At 35.0% G+C, this 18,021-nt stretch overlaps 1 non-coding gene across 1 annotated transcript; it reads left to right on the forward strand.

Annotated features, from left to right (window-relative positions):
• The first annotated feature begins 5,599 nt into the window (after positions 1-5,599).
• On the forward strand, positions 5,600-5,705 carry LOC121988066. Its single transcript, XR_006113828.1, has one exon. It is a non-coding gene; the product is annotated as a small nucleolar RNA R71 (small nucleolar RNA).
• Positions 5,706-18,021: the final 12,316 nt, after the last annotated feature.

Below are 18,021 nucleotides of genomic sequence, written 5' to 3' on the forward strand. Positions count from 1 at the left end.
AATTTTCTATAATTTTTTTTTTACCATCAATTATTTTTTTATGAAATTTTTAACTAAAAAATTAATTTTTAATATTAAAAAATCTTAAAATTTTAATTTTTTTTACAAATATACATTCAATTTTAAATACTCAGAAAATTAGCAAAAAATTTTGAAATAAAAAATATATTTTTAATATTTATTCTATAAAATACATATTTTTGTATGAAATGAATTATTCATGTTATAATAAATTTATTTTTTTTGTGAAAATTTTTATCCTAATCCTAATTTTTTTTATTAAAGTTGATAAAAAAAATTTTATAGTTTTTTGAAAATTTAAAATATTTTTTAAATTATTTTTGATAGATATGGTCTTTAATTCTTAGAAATCTAAATTTTTGAAAAATAATTTTTAATTTTTTTTATATTGATCACAGTTTCAATCACCCTTAGAAGAATTTTTAGATTTTTTCTCTATTTATCCCTATTTATTTTATGTGATCAAAGGGGAGAGACATATAGGGAGTTAAGGGGAGATAATTGTAAAATTCATATTTTAATAATTGCATTATTCATGTTTTAAATTATCAATTTTTTTTTCAAATAAATTCTATGTTTATTTTACCCTAACTTTTAACATGCGTTGATACATATCAAAAAGAGGGAGATTGTAAGTACCTTGGGTTAGTTTTGGGTTGTAAGTACTGAGTCTAGGCACCCAAAGATGTCACGTTAGTAAAATGACTATTTTCGACCAGTGGGCTATAAATAGAGCTCTAGTCCTAAGAGTTAAAAATAACACACTTGCTTTAACTTTTGTAATCTTCATTTTTAATTGTTCGTGCTTTCAACGTTGTAAGGGGCTTCTCCACCTCTAAGAAAAGAGACTTTTAGTGAGCTCAATTCTTTCTTAGATTAGCAACCACACAGACTACAAATCAAGTAAATTCCTTGTATATGTTACTTTCATTTTATGCTTTTATTACTTGTTTAACCAACGTGTGTTCATTACTAAGTTAAAAAGAAATAGAAGCTTTAAATTCTAACTTGCAAGTAATTCACCCCCTCTTGCCGGCCGCACAAGTGACCAACAGCTAGGTGGTGAAAGCTCTGGTAAGTGAAGTCATACAATGGAACCCTAGGGGAGGTAACCCTAGGTACCTAGGTGGAGGTAACCCTAGGTTGTGAGAAGTCTTGGAGGAGTAAACTGTTCGCTCTCCGCAAGTGTACGGAAATGTCGCAAGTAATATAAAAGATTATCGTATCCACAGGGACTGGAATAAGCACTAGAAATGTCTCAATGCGAATTAGCCAAACAACTATCCAATCGTTTCAAAAGCAAAGTAAGGTAAACAAATCTAATCTTAAAGATCAACTAACAAGTGTTTAGTGTTTTGGGGTATGATAAAGGGAGATTCTAGGAGTTTCGGTTTCTTTGTATGATTTCTCGAATGTAAGTGGTTCACCAATTCTTATCCCTCAATTGCCAAACATGTAGAAAGTTGCCGGTTCTCTCTTGCAATAGACAACCGGCTAAGGACTGAGAAATGTATCTAAATAGGATTAATTAGACATGAACCTATGTTGTCCTTACACAGAAGTGCACCTATTACTATGCCTTCCTCGGATATCAACGTAGAAGCCCACGACTTATCAATCTATCAAGATACAAGAAACTAATCACAAAATTCATCCTACTCTCTTGAATATTCCTATTTCCTCTTCAAGATTGTCTCTCAAACGTCCTTACACGGGCTTGCACCTGTCACGTGGATCCCTCGGATGATCGAGTGAGAGTTTATCTTTACAAAGTCCATAAGAAATTCAAACAATTAATCAAGAATGAGAATTAAGCACAAATCATCTTTAATCGTTCAAGATCCAATTGATACAAGCAAGATAATGTCATTGAAACAAGAGAATGGCAAATCCATAAGAGATTACATCAATCCATCATACAAATACTCCCTTCATCCTAGAATACAAGATCTACTCCATGAATCGAGGAAGAAAACCCGAAGAAATAGAGAATATAAGCATTCCTTAAATCCAATCCAAGAAACCAAGAAAATGGGGAAAGAGAAAACTTATCTGGATCCAATCCTCGCTCCGGAGCCGAAATCGCCAAGAACTCCCCTTAGCAATCCTCCCAAGAATGGGAGGAAAACACCAAAGCTTGTCTTCTCCCAAAGGGGAGAGATCCTTCAATTCATGAAGGAGGGTTTAAATAGAGGAGGAATGGAGCCACACTGAACACGATGTGAGATTCACACCATGTCCGCTCCTTTCCTTCTCTGCACGTTCACACCACACCCTAGTCTCGAAATGCTACACGCCGTGGTGCACACACGCCGCTTAGTCTCGAAATGCTACACAGTGGTGTACACGCCACAACTAGCTTAGTCTCTCGAAACCTCACACGTGTGTAGATCCACACATGTAAGGCTTCACCTGGCTTCAAATCTTGACACGGCCATGTCATTCTCCACTTGATGGTGCCAAACTCACACCGAGCTCCATTTAGGTAACGGTGAGGACAGTGCTTTCTCCCTTTGTTTCCTCAATGCTTACCCAAGGATGTAGATTCTTCACCAAATCGACTCCTATGTACAGAAAATGTACAAAAAAGAGTAAATATGCTAAAAGGAAAGCTGGAAGTATAAAATGCATAGATCAAGCATGCTCAAAGTATGTAAATGTGCGTAAAACATGCATAAAAGAGTATATAATCTACGCACATCACACCCCGCACTTAAACCTTTGCTTGTCCTCAAGCAAAATGCCGCAGTCTAAATTCATATGTTCTACAACACATTCATAACACCTAGTGCACTTTCCTAACTCTATCAAAAAGTTTCATTAGAAAGCATGATCATACAAACAAGTAAAGTATGGTTCAAGCATAAGAATCCTGTGCACAGTGTAAAAGTAACTCAACACTCTTCAAGTTTCAATCCATGTCCTAGTCAAGTCGTCATCAAATTTGAATTCCTAGTGTTTCCAGTGAAAGACAAGTAACCAGTGATAGGCACTTACTCACCATTCACTTGGTTCATATTTCTCAACTAACCCAAGGTCTCAAAGGTGTGCTCAATCTCAAGAGAAGCTAAACAGTCATTTCCCCAGTAACCTAACTCGGTCTCAAAGGGGTGACTTGCTAGATTCCACTCATGACAACTATTTTTTATATCCCTTATTTCTTTTTTTCTTTTTTTAAAAGTGTTTGCATTGTGCAAAACTTATTCACAAATGTAATTTTTAGCACACATGTTGGGATATTTTGTTTTTCCAAATGAGCTTTAATGATTTGAACCTCATCCAGTAACCAAAATGAAAGTTGAGAAATCACCATGGAAACCAAGTACTAAGCAAACAAGATGAATCATAACTATTTCAATGACATCAACTATTCAAGCATCAAGCACAAGTGTAGTGAAGATAAAATCCTTAAGGTTGAACCAAAACTAAAACTCATCACCATAAGATTCTTAGCTTATTAATGCTTCCCAAGATAGAAAAAAGAACTACACAAAGTTTACTACTAGCATCATTCGAACATCATGAATCAAGCCAATAATCGTGCTAACATTTCACTTGAATCCAAGAAAGCATATAAGTGAAGTTTTGATGTTCTCAAGATGTATGCCACAAAAAATCAAAACACAATGCAAGACATAAGCAAAAACAAAAACAAACAAAGCAAATCAAATGCATCCCCCCAGACTTAAATTTTTCATTGTCCCAATGAAAACTAAAAACAATGTGGAGGAGATTTTAAAAGAAGTTACCAAGTGATGAGCTCCAAATGGTTGACGTTCATGTTTTTAAAGATACTCCTCCATCCAATACTCACATTCCTCCACAACTTTGAATTCTACAACAATAAGATAGACAAGAAAAATTAAGTAGAGGATACATGTTTATTATAAAGAGAGAACTAAAGACATAAAAGAAAATAAGGAAAATGAACTTGGGTTGCCTCCCAAGAAGCGCTTGTTTAAGGTCATTAGCTCGACCACCTCATTAGATTCATCTAAATCTTGCTCTTGGAGGGGTAAGATATTTTAGAACCCTCCTACCAAGGGCTCTTATTATGGAGGGAGCTTTCATCAAAGGAGCTACAAAGTAAAGTATAACTCTCTCCATCTTCGTCTTCTTGGAAATTTTTTCAGGTGGTCGAAGACGGTTCAGATTGAGCTTCCAATTATTGGCCCATGTGAAATCTGCACATCCAAAAGAAAAACAAATCTCCCACAAGCATGTTATATAGTATAGAGCTAGAACCATATCAAGATAAGATGAATAAGTAATAAAAACTGAATCACATCCAACAAAATCAATTATAGGTACCTCCATAAAGTTTTCCAAAAGATCACAAGAAATACTAACCTTACTTTGTTGAGAAATACCTGAAATTTCTAAACATGTAGATGTGACTTCCTCTGAATCAAATGATGGTTCTAGCTCTAGCTTAGGTGTTGATGATATCAATGATGGTGATTCTCGAGACTCTACTAGCTCTGTATAAGTCCCTACACATTGTTCCACAACATGATCAATTCTTAAAACCTCTAAGGGTTGTCTTGACAAAGGTGGTGATCCTTGAGATGCTGCTTCCACAACACAACTCCCTACACATTCTTCCATATCATCATCATCAACACATACATCAAAAAATAAACCAACATCTATGTCCTCAATAGGAGAATCAATAACAAGAGGATCAATAACTTCACTTGCAGTTTTAAGTTGATCTACCACATCACATTCATCATCTGAAAATTCGATGTCACTATAACACCTTATAAAATTTTGAGATAGATCTGAAAACTTATTTACCACTACATTATCAATAAAATCCTCATCTGAAAAATCTTCATCTTCATATATATTCAAAAATCTACACTCAACCATATTAGTGTCACAGGATTTTCCGAAGTCTTTATTTTCATTGACCCCCACTAACCTTTGTGGAAAAGGAACCCTTAGTGAAGGTCCTGGGAAAGACTGAACTCCCTTTTTCCCAAATTCCCTTTGAGCTTTTGGAGGAGGTCCAACTTGCTTATCTAATGTTGGTGTGATTAATCGTTGAGGGAAAGGTACTTCTGGCCTTTGGGAACTTCCCAGAGAAATGGAACTGAGTTCTTGTGATATTCTATTATTCTTCTCCTCAATTCTAAACATGTCGTTCTTCAGAAGTTCTTCATGATTTTTTCCACTTCTCAACCCAACATCATCACACTTTTCATTGGATCTTGACTGTGTAGGAGGGGGATCTTCTTTAAACCATTTTGAAACAATACTATCAAGCTTTGCCCCCAAATGTTTGAACTCCTCACTCTGTGACTTGTGAATTTCAACATTTTTAGGTGGTTGAATTTCATTTTGTTTGACAGGCTCTCTTACATTTATAGCTTGCACTTTTTGAATATCTGAGGGAAATTCCATCCAACTTTTGTTCGACCATTTATGGAGGTTCAATGTCACTTGATCAATTAACGAATAAGCTTCATCTACACTTTTGTCCATAAAAGAACCTCCAGCTGATGAATCCAATAAAGTCTTGTCTGAGAAAGAAATTCCCCCATAGAATATGTGCAAAATCAACCATTTTTCAAAACCATGATGAGGGAATTGTCTTTGAAGACTCTTGAATCTATCTCATGCTTCAAATAATGATTCTCCATATGCCTGAGAAAAATTTGTTATGCAATTCCTCATATACACCATTCTACTTGGAGGGAAAAAATGATTCAGAAATTGCTTCTCCAATTGTTCCCAACTTGTGATGCTTTGAGGACAGAGAGAATATAGCCAAGTCCTTGCTTTATCCTTGATATTGAAAGGAAATATCATCAATAGAACTGCATTTGCTGATACTCCTTCACATTTCACCAAATCACAAATCTCTAAAAATGTTTCAAGATGCAGATAAGGACTTTCTGATACTTCTCCTCCAAATTTGTGACCTTGTATCATGAAAATTATCTCTGGGTCTAGTTGGAAACTTTCTACTTCAATTTGAGGTTGCACAATGGGAGATACAAATCTTGCAGAAAAGGGTGTAGAAAAATTTCTCATGGTCCTGCTTGACATGCTAGTGCTCATGGATATTCAAGAAGAAAAAGAAAATTATCAAGAATAAAAAACAAGAAATAAAATGCAATATGAAAAGCAAGAAAGCAAATGCAGAATTTAAATTGCAAGAAAGAAAGTGCATAATGAAAACAAGAAAGAAAAGATAAAAGAAAAAAGAAAAATGTCTAGAATAATTCATATGCTAAAAATTGCAAGATATGTTTACAAAAGAAAAGAAGAAAGAAACAAGATCAAAAGAGAAAACAGAGAAAAGTTAGATTAGAGTACTAGAAATCAAGAATGCAAAGTTAGAATTAGAATTAGAATTCCAACAAAAAGAGTTGTCAAGAATGTTATTCAAGAAAGGAAAAACTTACGAAAACAGAATTCGAACAATTAGTTATAACTATGCAAATCAAAAGAAAAAAAGAAAAATTATGTTTAGTCTAACTCAATTGATAATTCCTAATGTTATAGCGCAGTCCCCGGCAACGGCGCCAAAAACTTGTTCGCTCTCCGCAAGTGTACGGAAATGTCGCAAGTAATATAAAAGATTATCGTATCCACAGGGACTGGAATAAGCACTAGAAATGTCTCAATGCGAATTAGCCAAACAACTATCCAATCGTTTCAAAAGCAAAGTAAGGTAAACAAATCTAATCTTAAAGATCAACTAACAAGAGTTTAGTGTTTTGGGGTATGATAAAGGGAGATTCTAGGAGTTTCGGTTTCTTTGTATGATTTCTCGAATGTAAGTGGTTCACCAATTCTTATCCCTCAATTGCCAAACATGTAGAAAGTTGCCGGTTCTCTCTTGCAATAGACAACCGGCTAAGGACTGAGAAATGTATCTAAATAGGATTAATTAGACATGAACCTATGTTGTCCTTACACAGAAGTGCACATATTACTATGCCTTCCTCGGATATCAACGTAGAAGCCCACGACTTATCAATCTATCAAGATACAAGAAACTAATCACAAAATCCATCCTACTCTCTTGAATATTCCTATTTCCTCTTCAAGATTGTCTCTCAAACGTCCTTACACGGGCTTGCACTTGTCACGTGGATCCCTCGGATGATCGAGTGAGAGTTTATCTTTACAAAGTCCATAAGAAATTCAAACAATTAATCAAGAATGAGAATTAAGCACAAATCATCTTTAATCGTTCAAGATCCAATTGATACAAGCAAGATAATGTCATTGAAACAAGAGAATGACAAATCCATAGGAGATTACATCAATCCATCATACAAATACTCCCTTCATCCTAGAATACAAGATCTACTCCATGAATCGAGGAAGAAAACCCGAAGAAATAGAGAATATAAGCATTCCTTAAATCCCCAATCCAAGAAACCAAGAAAAGGGGGAAAAGAGAAAACTTATCTACGAAGAAGCTTCGTCTTCGGATCCAATCCTCGCTCCGGAGCCGAAATCGCCAAGAACTCCCCTTGAATCGCCTAGAAATCCTCCCAAGAATGGGATGAAACCACCAAATCTTGTCTTCTCCCAAAGGGGGAGATCCCCTTCAATTCATGAAGGAGGGTTTAAATAGAGGAGGGAATCGGCGCCACGCCAGGTGACGCGTGAGATTCACACTACCATGTCCCTCTCGTGCTTACACACAGCCACAACCGCTTAGTCTCTGGAAATGCTACACGTGTGGTGCACACGCCGGAAACAGATCCACACGCCATGTAAGGCTTTGGTTGGCTTTCTTGACAGTGTGAAGTTCACGACCATGTCATTCTCCACTTTTGTTGGTGCCAAACTCCACACGGCCCGAGCTCCATACCAGGACCTGGTGCTTTCTCCCTTTGTTTCCTCCAATGCTTGCCCAAGGATGTAGATTCTTCACCAAATCGACTCCTGTGTACAGAAAATGCACAAAAAGCAGATCTCCGAACCAAAAGAGTAAATATGCTAAAAGGAAAGCTGGAAGTATAAAAATGCATAGATCAAGCATGCTCAAAGTATGTAAATGTGCGTAAAAACATGCATAAAAGAGTATATAATCTATGCACATCATAAACTCCAAGCATGTGTGATTGCACGGTTGACCAGACCAATGGATTTTGGTAAAGCTAAGTATAGTTTTACCAACACTATTTTGCATTACTATTATTTTCTATTGTGATAATTTAGCTGTTAGTTAGAGTCCTAGAGCCAATCATATGATGATTGCTATATGGACTCATTGTATCATATTCTTATGTATATAAAGGCATTTGTTTTTGGTTATTATACTTACTTGTATTGGTGCCAAATAACTAAGTATAATAGCGTCCTTGAGTAGAAGGTTCTTATTTATATCAATCGATTGGTTGAATCGATAGTGAGATGATATAGAGAACACTACTCTTAATCATTGCTAGTCAAGTATTAACATTCAGGGACAATGTTAATGCGACGAGACTAGCATGTAGGTCAACTCGATGACTTGATCTCACAAGTCATGGGTATGGAGATATCAAGTTGACACATGGGCATGCATTGGAGAATGTATACTGAATGACCCGCCATGAGAAAGTATCATGGATCGTTATATGAGTGTCATATACTTTCTCATGTGGCTATTAGTATGACTATTAGTCCTTGGACCTGAAGTCACCATGGTTCCCTACATAAGGACTTATATACTTTGACTTCGTCAAACGCCACCTGTAACTGGGTGGATTATAAAGGCAATTACTGGGTATGTAACAAATTATGCGGAGGGATGTGAGTGATGTAGATGGGATCTATCCCTCCTATATGACGGGAGTGATATCTTGGTTCTTGATAGAGTGAGACCACTAAGTGCATGACCATGCCCAAATGAGTCGATATGAGATATTAAGCTCATTTGATTAGAGTGAGTCAACTTGGAGTTCAAGACATAGATTGATTCGAGGATGACATGGTCTATGCCTAATTTGATCAATCTAGATATCGTGGATAGAAGGACATTGTCACATATTGTGAGAGTCACAATTAGTAGTCACGAAGGTAATGTTGGATCTTAACATTCTTGCAACTTGGATAGCAATGATGTATTGCTAGATGCCGCTCATTGCTTATGTTTCTAAATAAGATTTAAAAACATTGCCAACGTTGCAAGAACCTATTGGGTCACACACAAAGAACAAGTGAATGGAGATTAGGTTCATATGATGAACCAATTGGATTAGGTTCATGTGATAAATCAAAAATTAGATTAAGAGTAATCTAATTTAGGCTTTTTGAGTTAGACTCAATTAGGTTGGATTTAACTCACCAAGGAAGATGAGTGATCAAGTTTGACTTGACCATATGGAAGTGGAAATATCAAGTTTGACTTGATGCCACCTCATGAAGGATAACTTATCCTACATGGCATGACTTGTTAGAGTGTATACTAAAAGCCTAGCTTTTGGTATAAACATTTATCTAGAAATAAGAATCACATTGGTCAAATGTCTACATTTATGATAAATGTAGTTGTTCAATTAATTTATATTGTAGATAACATGGTGTGTGGTGTCACACACAGAGGATCATGTTATCAGTACCTTATAAATTATAAACAGTAACTCACGACCATAATGGAAAGGAACAAACCATTGGAAGGTCGTAGTGTAATTAGGTATTAGTTTATCTTAACTATATAATTACACTAGTACACTTAGAGTGTATTGAGTAGGACCATTAGAGGTCGTTTCTTTTATACTGACTTTATAAAGAAACAAAGACCTCAGTTATTATGGAAGTGTGTGCTCTTAATCCTAATATAATAACAAGCACATATATTTGATATTTATTTCTTTAATTTATCAATGGGTGAGATTTAGTTCGATGAATCAATAAGCCCGATAAGTTGGGAAATGATATCACTTATAGTGTGTATTGTTGATTATAGAAAGAAACTGTGTCCTAGTGATCTAGGTTGAGAATGTCCTCAAGAGGAGCTCATAAGGATTGTCATGTTAAACCCTGCAGATGGACTTAGTCCGACATGACGATAAGGTTGAGTGGTACTACTCTTGGACTAAGATATTAATTAAATGAGTTGTCAGTAGCTCGCTTAATTAGTGGACATTTGACATCTTAAACACAGGGAGACTAACACACTCATAATAAGAAGGAGCCCAAAATGTAATTTGGGATTGGTGCGGTAGTTCAATAATAGTTCTTTAGTGGAATGAATTATTATTGATGAAATTAAGTTGTGTGTTCGGGGCGAACACGGGAAGCTTAATTTCATCGGGAGACCAAAACCAATTCCTCCTCTCGGTCCCTATCGTAGCCTCTTGTATATAGAGATTTATACCCACCACATACCCACCTTCTTACCCAACAATAGGGGCCGGCCAAGCTAAGCTTGCAGCCAAGCCTAAAGGGTGGCCTTAAGGTGGCCGGCCAATAGCTTGGAGCCCAAGTATAGGTGGCCGGCCACATCATATTAAAAAGGATTTTTTATTAAAATTATTTCTTATGTGGATATCATAATTTTAAAAGAGAGTTTAAAAATTAAATCTTTCCTTTTAAAGCTTTCTACAAAAGATTAAGAAAAGATTTGAAATCTTTCCTTATTTGTAGATTGAAAGGAGATTTTATTTTAAGAAAAACTTTCCTTTTTAACCATGATAATAATTTAAAGAGAAGTTTAAAATTAAATATTCTCTTTTATTAGTTTCTAAAAAGATTAAGAAAAGATTTGATATCTTTCCTTATTTGTAGATTGAAAAGAGATTTTAATTTTAGAGATAACTTTCCTTTTGAAATTATCCACATGTTTAGAAGAAGAATTTTAATTTATAAAATTTCCTTTTATTAACCAATCATGAAGGGATAAAAATTATTGGAGAAATTTTTATAAATTTCTAGAAACAAATTAGGAAGTTTTAATTCTTGTGTTAATTAAATTTTCCTTGTTTTGGGGAATTAGAAGTGGCCGACCATTATTATTAAAAGAAGAAAATTATTTTTAATTAAAATAATTTTTCTTTTTATGACAAAAGAATTAAGGAATTTTTATTAAAATTTCCTTATTTTTCAAGACCAAGGATTATAAAAGAAGGGTAGAGGTGCCACGGGTGATCAACTCTATTATTCTTCTCCTCTCTTTTCCTCCTTGGTGGCCGCTTCTTCCTCTTCTCTTCTTCTTATGGCGTGGCAACCTCTCTTGGAGCTCTTGATGGTGGCGGTTCTAGCTAGGAGAAGAAGGAGAAAGGTGGTTTTGTTTCTTGCATCCCTTGGAGCTTGGTGGTGGTGGCGGACCTCTACTTCTCTTGGAGAATTGTGGTGGCGAAACTTGCAAGGAAGAAGAAGGTGCTTGGTGGTTCTCATCTCGGAAGATCGTTGCCCACACAACGTCCGAGGTTAGAAGAGGAATACGAAGATCAAGAGGTCTTTTAGAAGGTATAACTAGTAATTTTCCTTTCCGCATCATGCTAGTTATTTATGGAAATAATACCAAATACAAGAGGCTTACGATTCTAGTATTTCGAATATGTTTAAGTTGTGTTCTTTTATTTTTCTTTTCCTTGTGATTTGATTGTTCTTTTGGTTGACCTAAAGTTATTTTAGGAAATTAAATATTAGCTTTCCATAAAAGGTTTTGTCTAGTCGGTGGTGGTTGTTCCCATATCCAAGAAGGCCATGTGCCTCGCCACGTCGATCTTGGGAACCAATTATGGAAATTAATATTTAATGGAATTAATAACTTAGGTGATTTGGATCAAACGTGTTAAGTTCCGGAGATCCATGTCTAAACCTTAAAGAACAAATAGATTAAGTTTTGGATCAAACATGTTAAGTTCCGAAGCGATCCAAAATTTAATTTAAAAGAACACATGGTAGCTAGGAAAGGTTCGACCTTTGTACAAAATTTTTTGTACAACGGTGTTTCGAGTAGCAACCAACAATTGGTATCGAGCTAGGTTTGCCTCTTGTATTTGGTATTAGTTTAATTATGTACATGTCATACATAATTTAGGCAGTTAATAGTAGGATGTGCTAACTTTGTGGAGGATCCAACTATTATGGCTTTTAGTTATTATGTGTGTGATTGGACCCTTGGATATGTCAAGGGCATTTATCTGTGTGTGCATGATTGTATTAAAATACAGCAGGAGCTGTATTTAGTTTTTTTAGGATTTTATTTTTGATCTAGATACATGTACATTCCTTTTATGGAATATAGGATCAAAATGTAAAATTCTATTTATGTCGCGGATTGAATCTTGCAAAGCGTGGAACCTTCTAAGGACCAGAGGCGCCGCGGTGGCGGTGGCCAAATATGGCAGCAGCTTGGGATGACAACACACGGAGGACAACTAAAGATAAAAGCCATAATAGTTGAAAATTAGATTTTCTATTTATTGCTTTTATATTGTGTTGTGTGTGCATGTTAGTATACATGAATAGTAGGCTAGCATAGTTAAAATTCCTCGTTTATAAATAACTAAGTGGGAGAGGGATTTTTAAATAAATCCCATGGTCTCCATTACTGGTTTGTAAGTGATGCAAACAAGCTTGCGCGTTCCTCCATAACGGATGAGCTTGTTTGTGGATCACTAGAACATACTTCCATTTTGGATGACTATAGGAAATTAAGAGCGTGTGATCTTCCCCAACGGAAGGGCATAATCTTATTAATGGACTTAGTGTCAAGTAATGGTATACACTTAGACACATCTAATAGTATCCTCCCCATTATTATTTGTGTGACCAAATGAAACCAACTATTAATTTGTCATAAAACTAGGTTGACAAGATAATAAAATTAAAGGGTTAAAACCCCTCTTACAAATGATTGATTTTGTATACGTCCACACTAACGTGTCATACAAAATTAACGATGTTTGAGATAATTTTATTTGTCATAAAGATACGTTGACAAGATAGTTAATGGGTAAAACCCTCCTTTTACAAATGTTGAATTTGTATACGTCCACACTAACGTGGCATGCAAAATTCACGGTGTTTGAGGTGTTGGTGAATTTAAATAATATTGTTTGAGGAATCAATATTTTATTTTAAATTCAAAAGTTTTGACCAAATATTTGATCAAAGACAGATCAACTATTAATTTTATTCGTCATAAAGTAAAGTTGACGAGATAATAAAATTAATGGATAAAATCTCCTCTTTGATTTTGTATACGTCCACACTATCGTGGCATACAAAATTCATGGGGATTTTAAAGAATTGATCTTGACCAAATATTTTTGTGATTCTTAGGATTTAAAATGTTTGTCAATCCCCTAGTTGTTATACTATAGAAAAGACTTAGGAGTCCCAATTGTAATGATTGGAAATAGGACTTGGACATTAAGGTAGACTGTCTTCTTAGAACTAAGAACAATATATGTGTATTTAATTCATTAGTTGAAACATGTTTAGTGGTGTTATCTACCAGAACCTGGAGTGTAGATACAGATGCCATCAATCATGTCCACAATTCATTGCAGGGTTCCAGGAAATCCGGCAACTAAATGAAAATTAAAACACTGTCCACATGGGCACTACTGTAAAAATGGTAGCTGTTGCAGTGGGAGATGTTTATCTTTTGATAAGAATAAAACATGGATTTTTGAGTAATTGTCTTTACGCACCAAGTTTAGAAAGAACTAGTTTTCAGTTTCTAAACTATTCAAAGAACTTGATATTCTACCTCTTTTAATAACAAAGTTATTATTAAGAAAAAGAGGGAAGTTATCTGTTCTGGTACGTTGGTTGGCAATTTATAAATCCAATAACTCCCACGATGCAACAAATGGAAATTAGTAACACATCTTCTAATTTTAAGAGAAAGCAACCTTCGGAAATGAACCATTAATATCTTTGGCATCTAAGGCTAGGTTATATTAACTTGAGTAGGATTCATTGGTAGCTGATGAACTTTTGGGTTCATTGGTAGTGGAAATCTTTCCAACCTGTGAGTCTTACTTGGAAGAAAAAATAACCAAGAAGCTTTTAAGTTTAAGGGGTATGGAGTCAAAGATATATTGAAATTGGTTCATTCTGATTTGTGTGATCCTATGACTATCCAGACAAGAGGTAGTATTGAATATTTCGTTTATTTTATAGACAACTATTCAAGATACAAATAAATTTAGTTAATGTACCGCAAGACTAAGTACTTTGATTAGTTCAAATAGTACAAGGCTGATGCGGAGAAATGTTAAAGTAAAAGTCACTATGGTTAGAACATAGTGGCAAGTACCTCTTGGGAGAATTTAGGAGTCACTTATCAGAAGTAGGGATTCAATTCCAACTAACTGCACCTGGTACACCCTAACAGAATGGTGTAGAAAATGGAAGGTATAGGACTCTTATGGAAATAAGTAGATTGATGAGTTATTTAGAATATTACCAAAATCATTTTTAGGATATACTCTGGAAACGGAAGTGAATATAGTACCTTCCAAAGTCAGAACTCTCTACTCATATAGAATTGCTGAATAGGAGTAAGCCTATTTCGAAGCATATTCGGATTCGGGTAGTCCAGCACATATGCTGAAGAGAGACAATGATAAGTTGGACAGAAATTCACTTGTTTGTGGGTTATCCTAGAGAAATGAAAGTAGGTTTATAGTCTTAAAAATCAGAAGGTCATTGTTAGCATCAATGACCGATTTTTAGAAAAAGACTATGTAATAAACCACGTGCCCATAAGAAAATTTGTTCTTAAGGAAATAATAAAAGACATGTCTAATCTAGTACCAATTGTACAAGATGAGATACCACAAGGAAACTGCAACACGTATCACAAATGATACACAATTGTAGAAAGTGCCTTGTCATAGTGGGAGGGTTGTTAGGCAACCTAAAAAGATTCATGTTTTGGGAGAGTTTTTGGACTCGATCCCTGGAGGACATGAACCTGATCTCCGGTCATATGATGAAGCACTCCAAGATAAAGATGCAGCACCTTGGCAAAGAGTAATGAATAAAAGAATTAGAATATATGTATTCTAATAAAATCTGGAAGCTTGTAGAATCACCAAATGGTGTAAAAGCCGTTGGGTGTAAAAAGGTCTATAATAGGAAAAGAGGGATAGACAGGAAGGTATAACTTTCAAAGCAAGGCTTGATGAAAAAGGAAACTTTTTCACTAGTAGTCATGCTTAAGTCTATCCGGATTCTTTTATCTATTTGGCAAGAGGATGTCAAGACAGCATTCCTTAATGGAAGTCTTGAAGAAAGCATCCATATAAAAAGGGTTCATTGCAAAGGGCTAAGAGCATCTTGTGTGCAAGCTCAATCAGCTATGGACCGAGGCAAAGCTTCAAGGTCTTGGAACATCCGGTTTATCAAAGTAATCCAGATCTATGGATTTAACCGGATAAGTCTTGTGTATACAAAGGTGTGATGGAAGCGTGGTGGTATTTCTTGTACTATCGTAGATAACATTTTGGTAGTTGGAAACAATATCAAAATGTTGTGTATGGTTGTCCAAACAAGTCGATATAAAGGACTTGGGAGAATATATATATTCTTGAGATCAAAGTAATAAGGGATCGCAAGAAAAAATATATTTTACTTATCCCAAGCTTGATACATCGGAAAAATCCTTGCTCATTTTAAGCATGCAAAACTCCTAGAAAGGTTTATTACCTTTTAAGCATGGAGTGTCTTTATCTAAAGAGATGTCTCCGATGACATCAAAGGAGATTGAGGACATGTAGGTAAGTTAGACAACCTAATGTATGCTATGCACGAGATCAGAAATCTATTTTACCAAGGGCATAGTTAGCAGATATCAAAGTAACCCTAGACAAGGACATTGGACCGCAGTAAAGCATATATTAAAGTACCTTAGAGGAACTAGAGATTATATGCTAGCTTACAAGGCAGTTAATTTGGTCCCTGTGGGTTGCATGGTTTTTGACTTCCAATCGGATAGGGACAATAATAAGTCAACCTCGGGGTTTTATGTTTACTTTAGGAGGTAAAGTCATAACTATGGAAGAGTGATAAGCATATGTGTTTTTCTGGACTCCACCATAGAAGCTTAGTATATGGCAAGCCTCTAAGGAAACCATAAAAGCTGAATGACTTAATTACCTCAAGATAGACTTAGATATGATTTCTAGTTTGTCCAAAGATTATTACAATTTATTGTAATAATAATGGTGCAGTAACAAACTCGAAGAAACCATGAGTCTATAAGGCGCAAGTACTACCCAATACGAGAAATCGTATAAACGAGGAGAAGTTGTTGCCGCCTAGAATGCATCAGATGATGACCTATAGATCTTTTCACTAAGGTCCTTAAGGCGAGAGCTTTTGATGGACATGTTGAAGGGTTGGGAATCAGATGTATGGTAGAAACTTAGTCTTTTAGTATAAGTGGGAGATTGTTAGAGTGTATACTAAAAGCCTAGCTTTTGGTATAAACATTTATCTAGAAATAAGAATCACATTGGTCAAATGTCTACATTTATGATAAATGTAGTTGTTCAATTAATTTATATTGTAGATAACATGGTGTGTGGTGTCACACACAGAGGATCATGTTATCAGTACCTTATAAATTATAAACAGTAACTCACGACCATAATGGAAAGGAACAAACCATTGGAAGGTCGTAGTGTAATTAGGTATTAGTTTATCTTAACTATATAATTACACTAGTACACTTAGAGTGTATTGAGTAGGACCATTAGAGGTCGTTTCTTTTATACTGACTTTATAAAGGAACAAAGACCTCAGTTATTATGGAAGTGTGTGCTCTTAATCCTAATATAATAACAAGCACATATATTTGATATTTATTTCTTTAATTTATCAATGGGTGAGATTTAGTTCGATGAATCAATAAGCCCGATAAGTTGGGAAATGATATCACTTATAGTGTGTATTGTTGATTATAGAAGGAAACTGTGTCCTAGTGATCTATGTTGAGAATGTCCTCAAGAGGAGCTCATAAGGATTGTCATGTTAAACCCTGCAGGTGGACTTAGTCCGACATGACGATAAGGTTGAGTGGTACTACTCTTGGACTAAGATATTAATTAAATGAGTTGTCAGTAACTCGCTTAATTAGTGGACATTTGACATCTTAAACACAGGGAGACTAACACACTCATAATAAGAAGGAGCCCAAAATGTAATTTGGGATTGGTGCGGTAGTTCAATAATAGTTCTTTAGTGGAATGAATTATTATTGATGGAATTAAGTTGTGTGTTCGGGGCGAACACGGGAAGCTTAATTTCATCGGGAGACCAAAACCAATTCCTCCTCTCGGTCCCTATCGTAGCCTCTTGTATATAGAGATTTATACCCACCACATACCCACCTTCTTACCCAACCAATAGGGGCCGGCCAAGCTAAGCTTGAAGCTCAAGCTTAGGACCGGCCAAGCCTAAAGGTGGCCGGCCAATAGCTTGGAGCCCAAGTTTAGGTGACCGGCCACATCATATTAAAAAGGATTTTTTTATTAAAATTATTTCTTATGTGGATATCATAGTTTTAAAAGAGAGTTTAAAAATTAAATCTTTCCTTTTAAAGCTTTCTACAAAAGATTAAGAAAAGATTTGAAATCTTTCCTTATTTGTAGATTGAAAGGAGATTTTATTTTTAAGAAAAACTTTCCTTTTTGACCATGATAATAATTTAAAAGAGAAGTTTAAAAATTAAATATTCTCTTTTATTAGTTTCTACAAAAGATTAAGAAAAGATTTGATATCTTTCCTTATTTGTAGATTGAAAAGAGATTTTAATTTTTAGAGATAACTTTCCTTTTGAAAATTATCCACATGTTTAGAAGAAGAATTTTAATTTATAAAATTTCCTTTTTATTAACTAATCATGAAGGGATAAAAATTATTGGAGAAATTTTTATAAATTTCTAGAAACAAATTAGGAAGTTTTAATTCTTGTGTGAATTAAATTTTCCTTGTTTTGGGAATTAGAAGTGGCCGACCATTATTATTAAAAGAAGAAAATTGTTTTTAATTAAAATAATTTTTCTTTTTATGACAAAA

Source organism: Zingiber officinale, chromosome 5B (assembly GCF_018446385.1).
Source record: "Zingiber officinale cultivar Zhangliang chromosome 5B, Zo_v1.1, whole genome shotgun sequence".
Classification (NCBI taxonomy): domain Eukaryota; kingdom Viridiplantae; phylum Streptophyta; class Magnoliopsida; order Zingiberales; family Zingiberaceae; genus Zingiber; species Zingiber officinale.